This window comes from Odocoileus virginianus, chromosome 1 (assembly GCF_023699985.2).
Source record: "Odocoileus virginianus isolate 20LAN1187 ecotype Illinois chromosome 1, Ovbor_1.2, whole genome shotgun sequence".
Taxonomy (NCBI): domain Eukaryota; kingdom Metazoa; phylum Chordata; class Mammalia; order Artiodactyla; family Cervidae; genus Odocoileus; species Odocoileus virginianus.
In genome coordinates, this window is record NC_069674.1 from 1,723,505 (window position 1) to 1,741,599 (window position 18,095).

The following is an 18,095-nucleotide window of genomic DNA, read 5'->3' on the forward strand; positions in this document are numbered from 1 at the left end:
CACGCTCGTCGGCCGCGCGCCGCACAGGGCCGCGCCGCTCGTGCCCGCTCACCCGGCCCTCGTTCGGGGGCGCGGTGCGCGCGCAGGCGGGCGGGACGGGCTGCCCTGCGGCCCGGCCCGGGGCGCTGTACCCGCGGCTCTCTCCCCACGCGCCCCGCGCGGTTCCTGGAACCCGCCTGTCCCGGGTCGCCGGGCCGCCGCCCTGCCTCGATTATGGCTTGGAGTCGCCTGGGCCCACCTGGTTTCCCTTCTCTAAGCATCACATCACGCACTGTCCGTTGTCCAGCGTCTGAAATCCACTGTTTCGTACATTTCTTTGGCTTTTTAGTCGTTAGAGGTAAGCTTGGATGCCGTACTTAACGCCTCACTCTGGCCCAACCCGGAGACCAACAGAAGCTTGAGACACTGACTCAGTGTGTATTCAACTTTTATTGAAACGAAGTTCAGCTGAACGTACAGACACAAAATACAAAATGCAAATAGTCCCTTTTTTCTCCACTCCTCTGAAAGAGAGGTCTAAAGAACTTACCAAGTTGGTTGGAGATAGATCGTTGATTGTTGAAGGCCACGTTAGTGATGTAACATGGGAATGAATGGTATATTGATGAAACAAGACAATTAGAAGATTCATTGAAGGGTTTTTTTTTTTCCTAGTGGAATTAAATTTTCTAAGGTGGCTACTCTTGTTTGAAAGTTTGTAGAAAAAAAAAGAAAGTTTGTAGAAACTGACTAAAATTAAGCTAAGATTTTTTGGTAAAGCCAAATTAAATTCATTATGAAGTGAATTTTAAGTTATTAATCTTCACATACTCTTGGAAGCTTTTCCAACAGACACTGTAACCTTGATTGACGTTCTGATGGTGATGGGGCTAGGAGACAAGGCAGGGTCACTGGTCAGAGAACCTTTTGTTCTGTGACTGGGAGTGTCCCTCCAGCACAGAGGAGAGAGCCCAGAGCTTTAGGATCAGTCAGGTAGGTCTTCCTTTTGGGTTCTATACATAAAGGGGGCATTTCTTATTCCTCCCGACAGCGTCCATGAGCCCTGTGCCATCAGGCGTCCTGGGATGGAGCACACGACCAGCCTCATCTCAGCAGAAAGTCTCGGTGTCCTGGCCACAGTGACTTATAGCTGGCAAGCACGTGGGCCTGAGCGGGTCTGATCAGATGGACTCTGTCTACTTGTGGGAGCTACAGGGAACATTCCTTTATTCTTCCTGCTGAGTGCAGGAACAAGGGAACACGTGAAACTGCAGCTGCGCTTCTCCTCACAGGGTGAGAGCGGGAAGCTGCTGGGGGACTGTCCTGAACCTCAGAAGGGGATTCAACAGGAAGTGGTGGAGATTTGGACAGAGTCCAAGCCTTGGTGAGGTAGTTTAAGTCCTGAAGGGGCTTTAACCCAACTCTGAGTCTTTCCAGTTAACCTGAGTGAATAACTTCCCTTTAAGCTTCAGGCAGTTGAGGTCTGATTTTCTGTTACTTGTAACGGGAAGAATTCGGATGATAAATAGGTATACTATTACCACTTTAGGGCTCTGGTGAAGTTAAAACAGGGCTTCCCAGGTGGCATGAGTGGTGAAGAACCCGCCTTCCAATGCAGGAGATGTAAGCGATGTGGGTTCGATCCCTGGGTCATGAAGATCCTCTGGAGGAGGGCGTGACAACCCACTCCAGTATTCTTGCCTGGAGCATCCCATGCTTGTATGGATAAGGTTAAAACAGCATATGTATGTGAACTGCTTAGTACAGTGCCTGCTAATCTTTATATCAACTTTAAGGTATTTGTTCTTTTTAAACTTCCAACATCTAAGAAAAATTCCCATTAAAAAAAATTCCTTCCCTCCATCCAAGTGTTTCAACTTTCAAGACTGTTTTATTTTCTGCATGTTTTCATCCTAAGGAAATGGGTCTTTCTTCTTAGTGACACAGAATACTTTTCTGCAGGCATTTGCTTAAAAATTTAGTCTTGCAATTGTTCCTTTGTAATTCTTGACAGAAAGCATAGCTGATGTGGTTGATATTTGAAGATATTATGAGGACCACATAGCTCACTTCTCCTTCGGATAGTCTTATATTCATCTTCAAAATGTGACATTTGTGGATGAGAAAGGTTCAATAACATGTATGACCCACCTACCTCACTCCAAGAAACCTTTTATCAGTGATTTATAGTTTGTTATGCTTCTGGTGTCTTTGTTTGTTTGTTTAAAGATGGGCTTAAAAATGCCTTATGTAGACTGTGTTTGCATCCTCTGAAACCCCCCCTGAATATGTTCTCTGCAGTATTGCCCAATGCCCTTTATCTAAGCACTCATGTCACCTGAAAACCAGGTTCCCTTTTTGGTGGATGTTGAGCCAAAAGACACAACCAAGCCAAACAGAGGGAGAAGAAGGAACGGTCACTTGGAGCAAGTGGGGAGAACCCTGGGGGTCTTTCCCAAGGCAGTGCCGCCCGGAACAGCCAAGTTGGGGAAGTTTTAAGCTCAGGTACATGCACATTCATGAATTCGGCTTCCCTGGTGGCTCAGCTGGTAAAGAATCTTCCTGCAATGCGGGAAACCTGGGTTCAATCCCTGGGTTGGGAAGATCCCCTGGAGAAGGGAAAGGCTACCCACTCCAGTATTCTGGCCTGGAGAATTCCATGGACTGTGTAGTCTACAGGCTTGCAAAGAGTCGGACACGACTGAGCAACTTTCACTTCACATGCACATTCGTGAAGGGGCCTGAGCAGAGGAGAATTCAGCATTGCGTTGGGGTGAAGGTCAACAGAGTCCAAGTTTTAGTTTATCAAAGCCTTGGTCTTTAAGGGTCAACATCATCATTCTAGCCCGTTCCTTGCGGGGGGGTCCTTAATTCCTGCAGAACTCAGTGGTTGTAAATGGCAACTGACTCCAGTATTCTTGCCTGGAGAATCCCATGGATAGAGGAGCCAGGGGACTGCAGTCCGTGGGGCTGCAGAGTCAGACACGACTGAGCGCCTGAACGACGACAGTGGTCGTAGCAGACTGTCACCTGCGCCCTTTAGGGGGAGCTCAGACTCTGTTCTGTCGGTCAACTGTTGTTTCTTGATTGCGTCGTCTTTGGTTCTGCATTTCCTTTAATATCATTAATGACTGAGACCTGTTCAAGGGCCAGCACTGTGGCCAGGCTTAGATCTCACAATGGCCAAGACCAAAAATGGCTTCTCTTATGTCTAGAAAGCCGTGTCTGGTTCCCTTTCTCTGGGGACCCCCTACCCTCTCTGCCTACACTTGCGTTATTAATATCTGAGAATTTCAGAAGCATGAACTGGATGTCCTGGGAATGGTCTGAGGAGAAAACACTGCGGAGGAGATGAGATGAGGGTGGAGAGGACGGGCCGATGCTGGCTGCCCCACTTAGATGCGGAGAGAAGACACGGGTGTGCCTGCAGCAAGTGCGCTGTGCTCTCTCCACGCACTGAAGAAGGAGGCTTCCTGTGTGGGGCTGTAGTTCAGAGACCTGGGCACAAACACTGAAGAGAAGGGTGATGGTGCCCACACACCTCAAAGGAGGGGCAGCCAAGGGCGGGAAGGGCTGGCTCTTTGATGGGAAGCATTTCTATGATGTGGGAATCGTATACTATATTTTGTCTGTGCAGGAGCAGTGCAGGTATTCCTGAGTCCAAGTGTGTACTGCTTGCAGCCTGACAGATAAATCCACAGAGCAGTGGTTGGGTCAAGGGGGTAGTGACTTTATTTGGGAAGCCAACAGACAGAGAAGATGGCGGACTAGTGTCCTAGAAAACCATTTTACCCAACTCAGCACTGAGGCTTCTTTATTTTAACCCAAAGAGGAGGGGATTATTGCATACTTCTTGGTGTCAGAATCCTTTGTTCACAATGTTCCTTTGACTCTCTAGCAAGATAATTGGTATTTTCTGTTCTGCACATTTTTATCTCCTGGGAGGCAGAGCATTGAGAAAGGGCTCCTGTGTATGTTTCAGGCTAGAGTCAGTGTCCTTTTACAGATGCGCAGAGCCAGCATGACTAAGCACAGCGCACAGAGGTGAGAGTCGGTGTGGAGCCCAGCGTGTTCTCTACCACACAGGAAGATATCCAGCGATGACAGGTGGCATTTGGACTTTGTCTCCTGGCTGAGAATGCGGTTTTCCCACTATTACTGCAGAGACCAGCTCTTGCACTCTAGTGGTGGGAGAGTCTGGGTTCTCAATACGTTTGGTCCACACAGATGAAGTTCGCCCATCTGCCAAGACTACGACTATGTGCTGATGGACACTAGGCAGGATTAGAGTGGTTCGTCCTAGTTTAACCTCCTCTTCACCCTCACGTATTTAAAGTTAGTGCTCTCACATTTCTCCTTTGTTGCCTGCAGAATATTCTTAGTCCCACTCAATGCATATTCCACTCTAGCCTCTCTTAGCACTGTCCTTAATGCTGAAAATAAACCTGCAGCGTGAAGAACAGTGGCGCAGAATCCACCTTTAATTTATGGACAGCTTTCAATTTTACCCGTCACCGAAAATGCCTTTCCTTCAATATATTTCACTGAATCTTTAGAATCGCCTTTAACTTTCTACTAATATTTCTAGATTCATCACTAATTCTTATCTTACTTCCACCCAAGTCCTTTTTCCAAATAACTAGTTTTTTCCTGTATTTTGCAATATGTGAGGTCCAGCAATTGTTGGGAAATTTACCATCTCTCTGAGTCCTGCAGCAGCCATCCTGTAAAGGCTGTTACACCAGTGGGGGAACTTTCTAAAATATTCTTTTTCGTAGAGATTATACAGGAGTTTTGTTTTGTTTGTAATAAAGAAATGAAAAAGAGCTTAGGTTGAGTTATTTCCTCCCTTCTGGCTGAAGGCATATCTGTATTTTTATATCTGTGACAAGAGTACAATGATTGCATCATTCCTGTTCATGTTAAAATATCGATAGACACTAATGACAACATCCCCTACACTGGGGCAGGGAGGGGATGGGAGAGGGAGCGCGGTGTTTCAGTGCCTTGCCTATAATTTAAAGTCACGGGCATAGCCAAAGAGCTCCTTTAGAAACTTGTTTTCTGAACAGAAAATGGAGCAATTTCATTCTTTGTTGGTGAATCCAATATATTTAGAATCGATTTATCACTTTGGAGAAGAGGAGTGTCCTGTTACGATGGAATGACTGACATGATAAAGATATTCACGCCCACTGCTCTGTGATTCTCCTGCACCAGACACTTTAAAAACCACTCCAAGGACAATTATGCATACTCACTGGAGTTTGCAAGTACTGACTCTGCTCAGATATTTGTGATTTTTCTGCCCTAATTAAGTGAAGTGAAAGTCCGCTCAGTTGTGTCCAACTCTTTGTGAACCCCATGGACCATACAGTCCATGGAATTCTCCAGGCCAGAACACTGGAGTGGGTAGCCTTTCCCTTCTCCAGGGGATCTTCCCAACCCAGGGATCGAACCCAGGTCACCCGCATTGCAGATGGATTCTTTTACCAGCTGACCTACCAGGGAAGCCCATTAAAAGCATTACAAATGCCAGGTTTCTCGTGTCAACTCCACAGTAGCCTGGAAGAGAAATGTGTGCTGGTTTCTAACCACTGCATCGACAGCACAGTTTCTCTGAAAGTTGGATCAGCCGATGCTTTGATATATTCAATGCGGACTCAATCCTGATCAAATCCAGATTTTTAAAAAATTAATACTTATTTAATGAAATTTATAGACAAATTAAGCATATAATACAAAGCATTTCTTTACAGTTTCCCATTCTTAATATCTTGCATTTGTATGCTAGATTTGTCCCAAAAGACCAACCAGTGTTGATAGATTCTGATTAGCTAAAGTTTATAGTTTTAAGAATTCACATCTCTTTTTGTACAGTTGTAAAGGTTTTGACAACTGCATCACATCATGTGTCCACGATTACAGTATCACTCAGAGGATTTCATTACCATAAAAATCTCTCCCTCCCTTCTATCTATCTGTCGTTTTGCCTTTTCAAGAATTTCGTAGAGTTGGACTCATACAGTGTGTAGCCTTTTCAGATTGGCTTCTTTAACTTAGCAACATGCATTTAAGTTTCCTTCCTGTCTTTTTATGTTTGATGCCTCATTTCTTTTTATTGCTGAGTAACATGCCATTGCCTGGTGGACCACAGTTTGCTTACTCATCTACTGAAGGACTCTGTGGTAGTTTCAGTGATTATGAAAAAGTTGTTGTAGACATTTGAGTGCAAGTTTTTGTGTAGACATAAGTTTTCAACTCATTTGGATTGTTGGATTATATGAAGACCATGTTTAGCTGTGTAAGAAATTGCTAGTCTTCCAAAGTGTACTTTTTGAATCCTTACTAGCTCCACATCCTTATCACTACTTGAAATGGTAGGTTATTTGAGTTTTAGTCATTTTAATAAGTGTATGATAGCATCTCATTTTTTGTTTTAATTTGTACTTTCCTTATGATATGATATTGAACATCTTTAATATCTTGATTTGCTGTCTATGTATTTACTTTGGTGAGGTGTCCATTCAGATTTTTTTCCCACTTAAAAAAATTAAGATACCTTCTTATGTTGAGTGGTCAAAGTTCTTTGTATATTTTGAATATAAGTCCATTACTAGATATGAATTTTGCAAAGACTTCCTCCCAGCCTGTGTCTTGTCTTTTTCATCTGGAAAAGACTCTGATGCTGGGAAAGATGGAGGGCAGGAGGAGAAGGGGAGGACAGAGGGTGAGATGGTTGGATGGCGTCATCCACTCAATGGACATGAGTTTGAGCAAACTCCAGGAGATAGTGAAGGACAGGGAAGCCTGGCGTGCTGCAGTCCATGGGGTTGCAAAGAATTGGACACAACTGAGCAACTGAACAACAACAATGTTTTTAGCAAAACAGAATTTGAAATTTTAATGAGGTCCATCTTTAAAATTTGTTTTCTTTCATGGGTTGTGCTTTTGGTATTGTAGTAAAAAGTCATTGCCAAAGCCAAGGTAATCTAGATGTTCTCACAGTTTACCTTCTATAAATTTTATAGTTTTACATTTTACATTTAGGTGTATTATCTGTTTGGAGTTAGTTTCTGTGAAAGATACGAGGTCTGTGTCTAGATCCCTCTTTTTCCCCTGGGCTCTTTCTTCTCTTCCATTTATCTGTCCACTCTTGCACCAGTGCCGCACTGCCTCGATTACTGTAGCTTTATAATGTAGTCTTTAAGTTGGGAGGGTTGGTGCTTGAACTTTGTTCTTATTTATTATTGTGTTGGCTATTCTGGATTTTGTGCCTTTTCAAATGACCACAGCTATGAAATTAAAAGATGCTTACTTCTTGGAAGAAAAGCTGTGACAAACTTAGACAGCTTAATAAAAAGCCAAGACGTGACATTGTCAACACAGGTCTGTCCAGTCAAAGCTATGGTTTTTCTAGTAGTCATGTATGGATGTGAGAGTTGGACCATAATGAAGGCTGAGTGCCAAAGAATTGATACTTTTGAACTGTGGCATTGAAATACTCTTGAAATACCTTGGATAGCAAAGAGATCAAACCAGTCAATCCTGGGAATCAGCCCTGAATATTCATTGGAAGAACTGACGCTGAAACTGAAGCTCTAATATTTTGGCCACCTGATATAAAGACCTGACTCATTGAAAACGACCCTGATTCTGGAATAGTTTGCTGACAGGAGGAGAGGGGGTGGGCCAACAGAGGATGAGATGGTTGGATGGCATCATTGACTTGATGGACATGAGTTTGAGCAAATTCCGGGAGATAGTGAAGGACAGGGAAGCTTGGCGTGCTGCAGTTCATGAGGTCTCAAAGAGTCAGACATGACTTAGCAACTGGACAACAACATTTTGCATCTTGTGCCTTTTCAAATGAACTGTAGAATCAGTTTGTTGATTTCCACAAAATAATTCACTGGGATTTTGGTTGTGTTGTAGCCATAGATCAAATTGGGGAAGAACTGATATTTTAAATATATTGTCTTCCTTTCCCTGGACATGGAATATCTCTCCATTTATTTAGATCTTTGCTTTCTTTCAGAGTTTTGTAATTTTCCATATGTAGATCTTACACATATTTTATTAGATCTATACCTAAGTGAAGTTGCTCAGTCGTGACCTAAGTATTTCATTTTTATTGGAATTAATGTAAATGGTGCTCTGTTTTTAATTTCAAATTCCACTTGTTCATTGCTGGTATACAGAAAAGTGATTGACTTTTTTATATTAACTTTATATCCTGCAGCCTTGTTATAATTGCTTATTAGTTCCAGGACGTTTTTTTTTTCTTTTTTGCTAGTTCTTTGGGATTTTCTTTGTAGAGAATCATACTTCTGAGAACAAAGATTCCCAATATGTATATTCTTATTGTTTACTTTTCTTGTCTTATTGCATTATCTAGGACTTTCAGTATGATGTTGAATAGGTGTGGAATGAAGAGACATTCTTGCTTTTTTTCCCCATGAGAGGGATAAAGCACTTATCTTCTCACAGTAAAGTCTGATGTTAGCTGTTAGGTTTTTCACAGATGTTCTTTATAAAGTTAAGGAAGTTCCCCTCTATCCCTGGTTCACTAAGAGTTTTTTGTCATGAATGGGTGTTGAATTTTTTCATATGCTTTATCTGCATCTATTGATAGGATTATATGATTTTTCTTCTTTAGCCTGTTGATGTGATGGATTAATTGATTTTTGAATTACTGGATTAAATTTCACTTGGTCATGGTATGCAGTTCTTTTCATGCATTGTTGGGTTCTATTTGCTAATAATTTATTGAGAAACTGGTATCTATTTTCATCAGGGATATTGGTTTGTAGTCTTTGTTTCTTATAATACCTTTATTTGGTACAGATATCAGGGTAGTGCTTCTGTTTTTCTGGGTGAGATTGTAGAAAATTTGTGTGATTTCTTTCTTAAAAGTCTAGTAGTGAAACACTCTTGACCTGCTGCTTAATTTTTTTAGCACCTATATTATTATTAAATATAGGCTATTCTGATTATCTCTTTTTCTTTTTAAAAGTTCTGTTAGATTGTATCTTTTAAGAAATTGGTCTATGTAATTTATCAAATTTGTGGGTGTGAAAATTGTTCAGAATATCCCTTTACTATTTTTATATGTCCAATGGGTCAGTAGCAATCCATTGATAATCCCATTTGAATTTCTGACTAGCAATTTCTGTCTTCTCTTTTTTTCTTGATTGGAGGTTTATGCATTTCATTGATCTTTTTAAAGTACCAGCTTTGATTTTGTTGATTTTTCTCTGTTGTTTTCCTGTTTTCAATTTCATTGGTTCCTGCACTAACTTTTAATATTTACTTACTTTTGTTTGCTTTTGGTTTATATTGCTCTTCTTGCTCTAGATTCCTAATGCAGAAGCCAAGATTCTTGATTTTAGAGTTTTCTTATTTTCTAACAAGTATTCAATACTATAAATTTTTCTTTAAGCACTGCTTTTTCTGCATCCTACAAACTTCAATAAATCACGTTTTCCTATTTATTTAAAGTATTTTAAAGAATCTCGAGACTTTTTTCTTTGATTCATGTCTTATGTAGAAATGTGTAATTGATTCCCCGAATATTTCAGCATTTTCAAAGTGTTTCAGTTATTGCTAACTAGTAGTTTAGTTTCCAGAGAGGGCAATGGCAACCCACTCCAGTTCTCTTGCCTGGAAAATCCCATGGGCGAAGGAGCCTGGTGGGCTGCAGTCCATGGGGTCACGAAGAGTTGGACACAACTGAGTGGCTTCCCTTTCACTTTCACTTTCATGCATTGGAGAAGGAAATGGCAACCCACTCCAGTACTCTTGCCTGGAAAATCCCATGGACGGAGGACCCTGGTAGGCTCTAGGCCATGGAATCGCAAAGAGTCAGACATGACTGAGGGACTTCACTTTCACTTTTCACTTCCATGCATTGGAGAAGGAAATGGCAACCCACTCCAGTGTTCTTGCCTGGAGAATCCCAGGGACGGGGGAGCCTGGTGGGCTGCCGTCTATGGGGTCACACAGGGTCGGACGCGACTGAAGCGACTTAGCAGCAGCAGCAGCAGTTTAGTTTCAGAATGTGGTTTATCTTGAGGAATATTCCATATGAACTTGGGAAGAATGTACACTGTGCTGTTGTTGAATGAACTATTCTTTAAATGTCAATTAAATTTGGTTGATTGACGGTGCTGGTCGGCTCAACTCTGTCCTTAATGATTTTCTACAGGCTGGATGTGTCAGTTACTGATGGGAGGCTCTTGAAGTTTCCACTTATAGTAGTGGATTTATCTATTTCTTCTTTCAGATCTGTAAGTTTGTGCTTCACATATTTTGACCTGTTGTTAGGTACATATGCATTAAAAATAGTTTTGTCTTCATGTAGAATTGACCCATTTATCATTATGAGATGCCTGTCGTTATCTTTGATAATTATCCTCTCCTTAGGTTGGCTTTGTTTGAAATCAATACAACTTCTCCAGCTTTCTTTAGTTTAGTGCTAGCGTGGTATATCTCTCTCTATCCCTTTACTGTTAATCTAGCATTGTCTTTATACAACGTAGGTTTCTTTTAAATAACATGTAGTTGACTGTTGTATTTTAATCCTCTTTGTCAGTCTCTGTGTTCTAATGTATTTAGACCATTCACTTATAAAGTGACCCTTATATAGTTGGATTAATATTTATTGCTATATATGTTTTCTATTTTTTCTGCACTTGTTCTTTGTTTCTTTTTGGTCTTCTTTTTCTGCCTTTTGTGATTTTACTTGAACATTTTATATTGTTTCATTTTCCCTCCTTTCTTAGTATGTCAATTATACTCCTTTAAAAATTAGTTTAGTGGTTGCCCTAAGTTTACTGTATACATTTGCAACTAATCTAAATCTGATTTCAAACAACATTATGTTGCTTCATGGATAGGAGCATGTTACAAGCATCCCTTGTAACATTGCTGTCATCCACTTCAATTATCTGTAGACTATAAATCATCCAATATATTGCTCTTTGTTGATTATATTGAACAAACAATAGATCTATTAGATCAATGAAGAACATCAAAAAATGAAAAATTTTGTTTTGCCTTCATCTGTTCCTTCTCTAACCATCTTTGTTATTCAAATATACTTTTTTTAAGTATATTTGAATTTCTGACCCATGTAATTTTCCTTCCTTCTGAAGAACTTTATGCATTTCTTGCAAGACAATTCTCCTGGGAGCAAATTCCTTCAGTTTTTTTTTTTTTTGGTCTGAGAAGGGCTATATTTCTTCATTATTTTAAAAACAATTTATTTAGGTGAAATTCACATAGCATAAAGTTAACCATTTTACAGTGAACAATTCAGTGGCATTTAACATCTTCAAAATGTGCAACTACCACCTCCATTTCGTTCCAAAACATTCCGATAACTCCATGGTGGAAATAAAATCCCATACCATTCTCTCCTCCCCAGCCCCTGGCAACCACCAGTCTGCATTCTAACTCTATGGATTTATCTATTCTGGATATTTCATATACATAGAATCACACACTATATGACTTTTTGTGTCTGATCCTTTTAAGTTATAATGTTTTTGAGGTTCATCCATGTTGTAGTATGTGTCTGTACTTCATTTTTTTATGGCTGAGTAATAGTCTACTGTATGTATATGCCACAATTTGTGTATCCATTCATCGTTCTTTGACGCTTCGGCTGTTCCCATGTTTTGGCTAATGTCAGTAGCACTACTGTGAACACACATGTACTTGCATTTGTTCAATATCTATTTTCAATTCTTTCGTGTACATACCAGGAGTGAAATTGCTGAGTCATGTGGTATGTGACCACCACACTGTTTTACATAGCAGCTGCACCATTTTACATTATCAGTAATGTACAAGTTCAGTTTCTCCTCATTATCTCCAACACTTGCTATTTTGAACTTAAAAATCTTATAGCCATCCTAATAGTTGTGAGGTGGTATCTCACTGTGATTTTAATTTGCATTTCCCTAATAATTGATGACACTGAGCAGCTTTTCATGTGTTTGGTGAACATTTGTATATTGTCTTTGAAGAAATGTTTATTCAAGTCACTTGCTCATTTTTAAATTGGCCTGTATGCTTGTTTTTGAATTTTAGGAGATCTTTATATATTCTGGAAATGAAACTTTTATCATATATATGATTTGCAAATATTTTCTCCCATTTTGTGGTATGTCTTTTCACTTCCTTCATACATCTTTTATATGCAGATGTTTGATGGTTTAATAGTCCCATTTGTCTGTGTTTTCTTTTGGTGATTGTGCTCTTGCTCTCATATCCAAGAAATCATCACCAAATCCACTGTCATGAAGATTTCCCCTTGTGTTTTCTTCAAAGAGTTTTGTAGTTTTAACTCTTACACTTAGTTCTTTAATCTAGTTTGAGCTAATGTTTGTATATGGTGTAAGGCAAAGGTGCAATTCATTCTTTTGCATGTGGATATCTGTTTTTCTCAGCGCCATTTTTTGGGAAGACACCACCCTTTCCCCATTGAATAGTCTTGGCATCTTTGTTAAAAATCAATTAACCTACATGTTTATACCTGGAATCTCAGTTCTATTACATTGCTCTGTGTCTTTCCTTATGCTGGTGCCAGTTGTATTCTGCAGTAAGTTTTGAAATTGAGCCACAGGAGACTACAATTTTACTCTTCTGTTTCAAGATTGTTTTAGCTATTTTGGGTCCCTTGAACTTCCATATAAATTTTAGAATTTATTTTTCCATTTCGGCAAAAACACCATTGGGATTTTGATAGGGGATTCACTGCAATGAGTCTGTCTACCACATTTGGTAATACTGTCATTTTAACAGTATTAAGCCTTCCAATCCAAGAAAACAAGATGTCTTTCCATTTATTAAGGTCTTCTTTAATTTCTTTCAGCAAGATTTTGTAGTTTGCAGTGTAAGAGCCTTACACCTCCTTACATAAATTTATTCCTAAATATGTTATTCTTTTTGATGCAGTTGAAAATTGAATTGTTTTATTTCCTTTTCAGATTGTTCATTGTTAGTGTTTCCTTCACTTTGGAAGGATAATTTCACTAGGTACAGAGTTCTAGGTTAGGGTTTTTTTTTTTTTTTTCAATGCTTTAAATATTTTACTCCACTTTTTTCTTGCTTGCATGATTTCTGATGTAAATATCCTTATTCCTGTATAGGAAAGGTGAGTTTTTCCCTCTGACTTTCAAGATTTCCTCTTTTTCTTTGGTTTTCTGTAATTTGTATGTGATATGCCAGGTATACAATTTTTGGTATTTATCTTGCTTGATGTTGCTGAGCTTCCTGGATCTGTGGTTTGGTGTCTACCATTAATTTTGGAAATTCTTATCTATTATTATTTCAAATATTTCTCCCCCTCTTTCCTTCTCCTTCCAATAGCCTAATATACAAATGTTAAATCTTTGGGAATTGTCCCACAGTTATTGGATATTCTTTTTCTTTTTCATTCTTTTTTCTCTTTGTACTTTGGTTGAGAAGTTTTCACTGATGTGTCTTCAAGCTCACTGAGTCTTTCCTTGGCCATGTGCCACAGTCTCCTGATGAATCATCAAAGGCACTCAGTTCTTCATAGTAGTTTTGATTTCTAGGGTTTCCTTTTGACTCTTAGAATTTCCATCTCTGCTTAAATTACCTGTTCTTGCATGTTGTTCATTTTTTTCCACTAGAGCTGTCATCATATTTATCATTGTTTTAAAAAAGAACCATTTGATAATTTCAAAATCTCTGCCATATTGGAGTCTGGTTCACATGCTTGCTTTATCTTTTCAGACATCAGGTTTTTTTAAAAGCAGATATATTTCTTTAGTTTTTGGCTTCCTGGGTCCTGGTTGCTGTGTGTGGGCTTTTTCTGGTTGTGGCGAGCAGGGGCGACTCTTGGTTTTGGCGCATGGCCTTCTTATTGCAGTGGCTCCTCTTGTTGTGGAGCACAGGCTCTAGGGTGTGTGGGCTTCAGTAGCTGTGGTGTCCGTGGTATGTGGGATCTTCCCGGATCAGGGATTGAACCCGTGTCCCCTGCCTTGGCAGGCGGATTCCCATCTACTGCAGCACCAGGGACGTTCCAGACAGCAGTTTTTGAAATGCCTTTTGTATGTCTTACTGTTTCTGGTGGGAGCCAGGCACGTGTTTTGGGCGACAGGAAGTGAGGTAAATAGACCTTTGGTGTGATGTTTTCTGTTTATCTGGTGAGGAGTTGTGCTGTTTAATCCTTGCTGTAGCTGGAGGTATCCACGCTTCCACTGCCGCTGTGGTCTTTGTTCTTCTTTCCTCTACTGTCGTTGGATTCCCCTTGAAACTCTCTCTTAGACAGATGCTCTGTCTCATCTCTCTTAGTCATAATCCACCCTGATTATCCTGGAGCCCTGCTGATGTGGTGGCTGGGTTTTGGGGAGGAGAAGCATTCTGTAATCTTAGGATAAATCTTCACTTTTTAGTGGGCCAGTGTCCACGGGCTGTGAGCTTTAAAAGAGTCCGTCAGCCTTCTTCCTCTCCCTCTTATGAGACAGGAAGGATAGCAGGGGCTCGATTCACCCACCTGTCCTCTCCCCAGGTCACTGGCTCCAACAGCAAAGGTTCCCATGAGGGCAGGTCTCTGAGCAAAGAAGAGAAAGCTCCGTGTGTATTTCAAAATGCCTCCTCTCTTGCGTGTTCCCTCCCACTGCCATGGACGCCAGGGGAGGGGAGTCTTCCTGCAAGATTCACCATGAGAACCTGGTGAAACTCCTGGAGGTAAAACTCACAGAAGACCTGGCCCCCCAGTGGTTTTTACCTCTTAAGCCGGTCCACACTCCAGTGATTAGCGGCGAGCCAGCTCTGGTTTTTGCATGATGGTTTGCTCTCTGATCTTAATCTTCTGGTCATCCTAAGAAAAGTTGTTGGTTTTTTTCAGCTCTTTCCTTGTGAGTATGGGAGTGATGTCTGCAAGCTATTTACATGTCAAAGTAAAAGTCAGCATTGTGAATCTAGATGTTTTGTTTGTTTTGTTTTTTCCCCCATAACTGTCTTCTTCTTGGATTACTTTCTTTCATTCCCTTTCATTGGGTAATTTTTCTTTCTCCCTCCCTCATTATCTGTTCTTTTAGTTTTTTAACCTTTTACTTTATATGATCCCTGAATATTTTTACTTACTCCCTTAGCCCTCTTGTACCTACTATTTATTTGGTATATATACATTTCTAAACTCTTCCCTGATTGTTTTTTACTTTCATAAATTGTCAGTAAGTTATTGAATAAATAGATGTTTATTTGTATACTTTCAAGTTTGGGGTTTTCAAAAAGAAAAACTTCACTGTTTTGTAAAATCATAGAGCCTTTTAAACAACTTCTAATAATATATAACTGTACAAAGAAGAAAGTAAACATATACACACATGTATAAACATATGTGGACACACCTAAGGCCCCACCACAAGGAGTAGTTATCATGAACATTTGGTGAATACCGTTTAGCTGTATCTCCAATGCATGTATACAAAGAGATAGACTGCAAAAATGAATGTGTGATCAAGGGAATCACACTTGACATGCTCTTTAAAAAATAAAAAGTATTAAGGGTTGTTTTTAGATAAAATTTTTTACCATAATGTTTTTGTTTCCAAAAGATCTTTCTAAAACATAAGAAGATTATGGAAACAGTGAAGTATTGTTCCTAGGCGCACGGTGAGGAACGTCTCAAGTCATCTGTGATGAAAGACTCTGCTGTAAAAGGCAAAGCTGAAGCGAAGGGATGTGAAACAGCTTTTTGACCAGGCACTTTCATTTACGTTATGACCCATCCATTTGGCTCCTGGTTATACCTCTGTCAGAGCTGGAAATGACGTCTACACTTCCTCGTGCTGTGGAAGTAAAGAAAGACCGACCAGGAAGACGTGCTGTGGACCAAGGGTTTTCTATCAAGAGGGCGTTGGCCACCAGGACTTGCGTTCAGCAGAGCCTGGAAGGTGGGCAGGAGTGGAAGGGGGAGGCTCCGTGTGCCCTGCTGGCGGCTGTGGGCAGAGGAAGCTGGAGGCGGGCTGCATATGACAGACGTGGGGCATCTGATGTGCCTGGTTTGGGGCACGTTAGCCTTTCTGCTTTGCCCTGACTTGACAGGATGGATAAAACACACCAAAGCTGGTGTGGGTCAGTCCTGACTGCCCGGCCTGATGGCTGCTGAGGCTACGGGCTGGCTTCCTGGCTGGTTGCTGCCAGACTGTGGGTCAGCATTCTGTTATCACATACGGTCTGGCTGTTGTCTGTCTGTATGCTCAGTCCCTCCACAACTCCATGTCCGTTGTCTGGTCGCAGTAATGTCCCATTACAGCCCCTCTCCACCCCGGACTCAGGGGGCTTCCAGCAGTAAGACTCATCTGGGCTGTGAGTAAGTCCACAGGTTGGCGATTTGGGCTGGGCTTAGCCGGAGGCCTCAGCAGGGACGACTTCTTACACGAAGAGGCAGCTTCCTAAGGAAGAACCCGAGAAGCGCTCTCATTCACGTGGCCGCGGTGGCCTTGGCCGCGGGCTGAGCTAGGCTGGCTGGGGTCCCTCAGTCCTGCCCCACGAGCCTCGCCTCTCAGGCCGGCCCAGGCGTGTTCTCCGCGGTGCCAGCTCGGGGCTGTCACCAGGGTTGCTCAGGTCTGTGTGTGCCCGTGCGCTGCTGCGCCGACAGCCAGAGCAGGTCCAGGGTGGGGCCCGGATCCGAGGGTGGCGCCCCGGAGCGTCCGGGAGAGCGTGGGCGCACAAGGGCGCGGTGGGCCAGCTGCGGGGCGCTCTTCGCCTGACTCTCGTCCCCCCTGGGCGGGGCCGCGCCGTACGCTCTGTCTGGGAAGACAGCTTCATTGACGGTAGTTCATTCGTTTTCACGTGCGAAACGTATCCTTACTACTTTTTAAGTGAAATTTTAGCTCATAGGTGCAGAATTTATTAACCAAGAAATTACTTAGAATGAGTCCATTAAACCACTTTTATGCAGTTGCCTCTGTGTTTTTTCCGAGCTCAAACATAATTTGGCAGTAAATGTTTTGTGAGAATTTAAAGTGCCATACGTGTCATTCATATGGTATTTATTCTCACTGTTACTGAAATCTTCCAGAAGTTTCTATATGAAGTATCCATGTTTTTTTTTTTTTTTTTTTTTTTTTCTCACTGCACTCAGTTTCTTAGTTCTGAGCCTTTAGGTAGCAGCAGTCTTACACATAGGTTATACTTCTCATTCATATTAAGTCCTATTATAGTAACTGTCACTGTCTCTTTATTGCCCTTAAAATGAATCATAAAGAAAGTGAGTTTGGAGTATATTTAAGAACAGCAGGTGTGTGAATTTTGTAAGAAGACATCACGTTTTGTGTACACAGCAATGCATGAAGTTGAATACTGAAAGGGTCCAGCTGCCTCAGTTGTGACAGTGTCGAACAGGAAATAAACACCACGCTGGAACAAATGTCATGTTGAGAACTTTTACGAAGCTTAAACTCCTTTAACAGAAAAAGAGGTAGTTTTGTGTAAGTAGAAATACAAAAAGAAACTCCTAAAAAAAAAGATAGTACATAAAAAAATGAGTTCTCTTTTTCTAAAGTTGTTCTATTATATGATAATCCTCTGAGTGGTTTGGTGTGGAAGTGTTTTCATGTATAGTATATTTTAAATAAAGTTTATTCCTGTGCTGTTCTCAGCATAACTAATTTACATGTCCATTATTTCTAAATACATGTTTGATTGCCTAGTCATTAAGCTAATATTTATGAAATGCTTAGTCTATGAAAGTATGATGCCAGGAACTCCAGTGATATCGAAGTGAAATCAGTTCAGAGTCCTGCCCTCAAGGAGATTATTGTTTAGAAAGAGAAGAAAAACATGCACGTGAAGAACTGACATTAAGATAAAAAGAGCCGCCGTCCACTCTCGGAGGAGGAGGGACAAGCCAGGGTGGCGGAGCTGGGGGGCAGTGGTGACAAGGGCTTGGGGTGAGAATGCAAGGTCAGAGAAGACCTGCGGGGGAGTGGACCAGAGACGACAGGAATGGGAGCAGCATGCGCAGAGCAAGGCCCTGGAGGAGCCACGCGGGCGAGCAGCCGGGGCAGGTGTGTGTCCAGGGCTCGGGTGGGGAAGGAGGGAGAGGGGGACAGGCTTGCAGCGAGGCGAGG

General features: G+C 41.4%; 1 long non-coding RNA gene across 2 annotated transcripts; it reads left to right on the plus strand.

Annotated features, from left to right (window-relative positions):
* Window positions 1-8: 8 nt before the first annotated feature.
* LOC110136985 (uncharacterized) lies at window positions 9-17,633 on the plus strand. 2 transcript variants are annotated; one of them, XR_002313798.2, is made up of 3 exons: window positions 9-337; window positions 1,031-1,363; window positions 15,576-17,633. It is a non-coding gene; the product is annotated as an uncharacterized lncRNA (long non-coding RNA). The 2 variants fall into 2 exon arrangements; XR_002313796.2 differs by having other exon boundaries at window positions 1,031-1,272.
* Window positions 17,634-18,095: the final 462 nt, after the last annotated feature.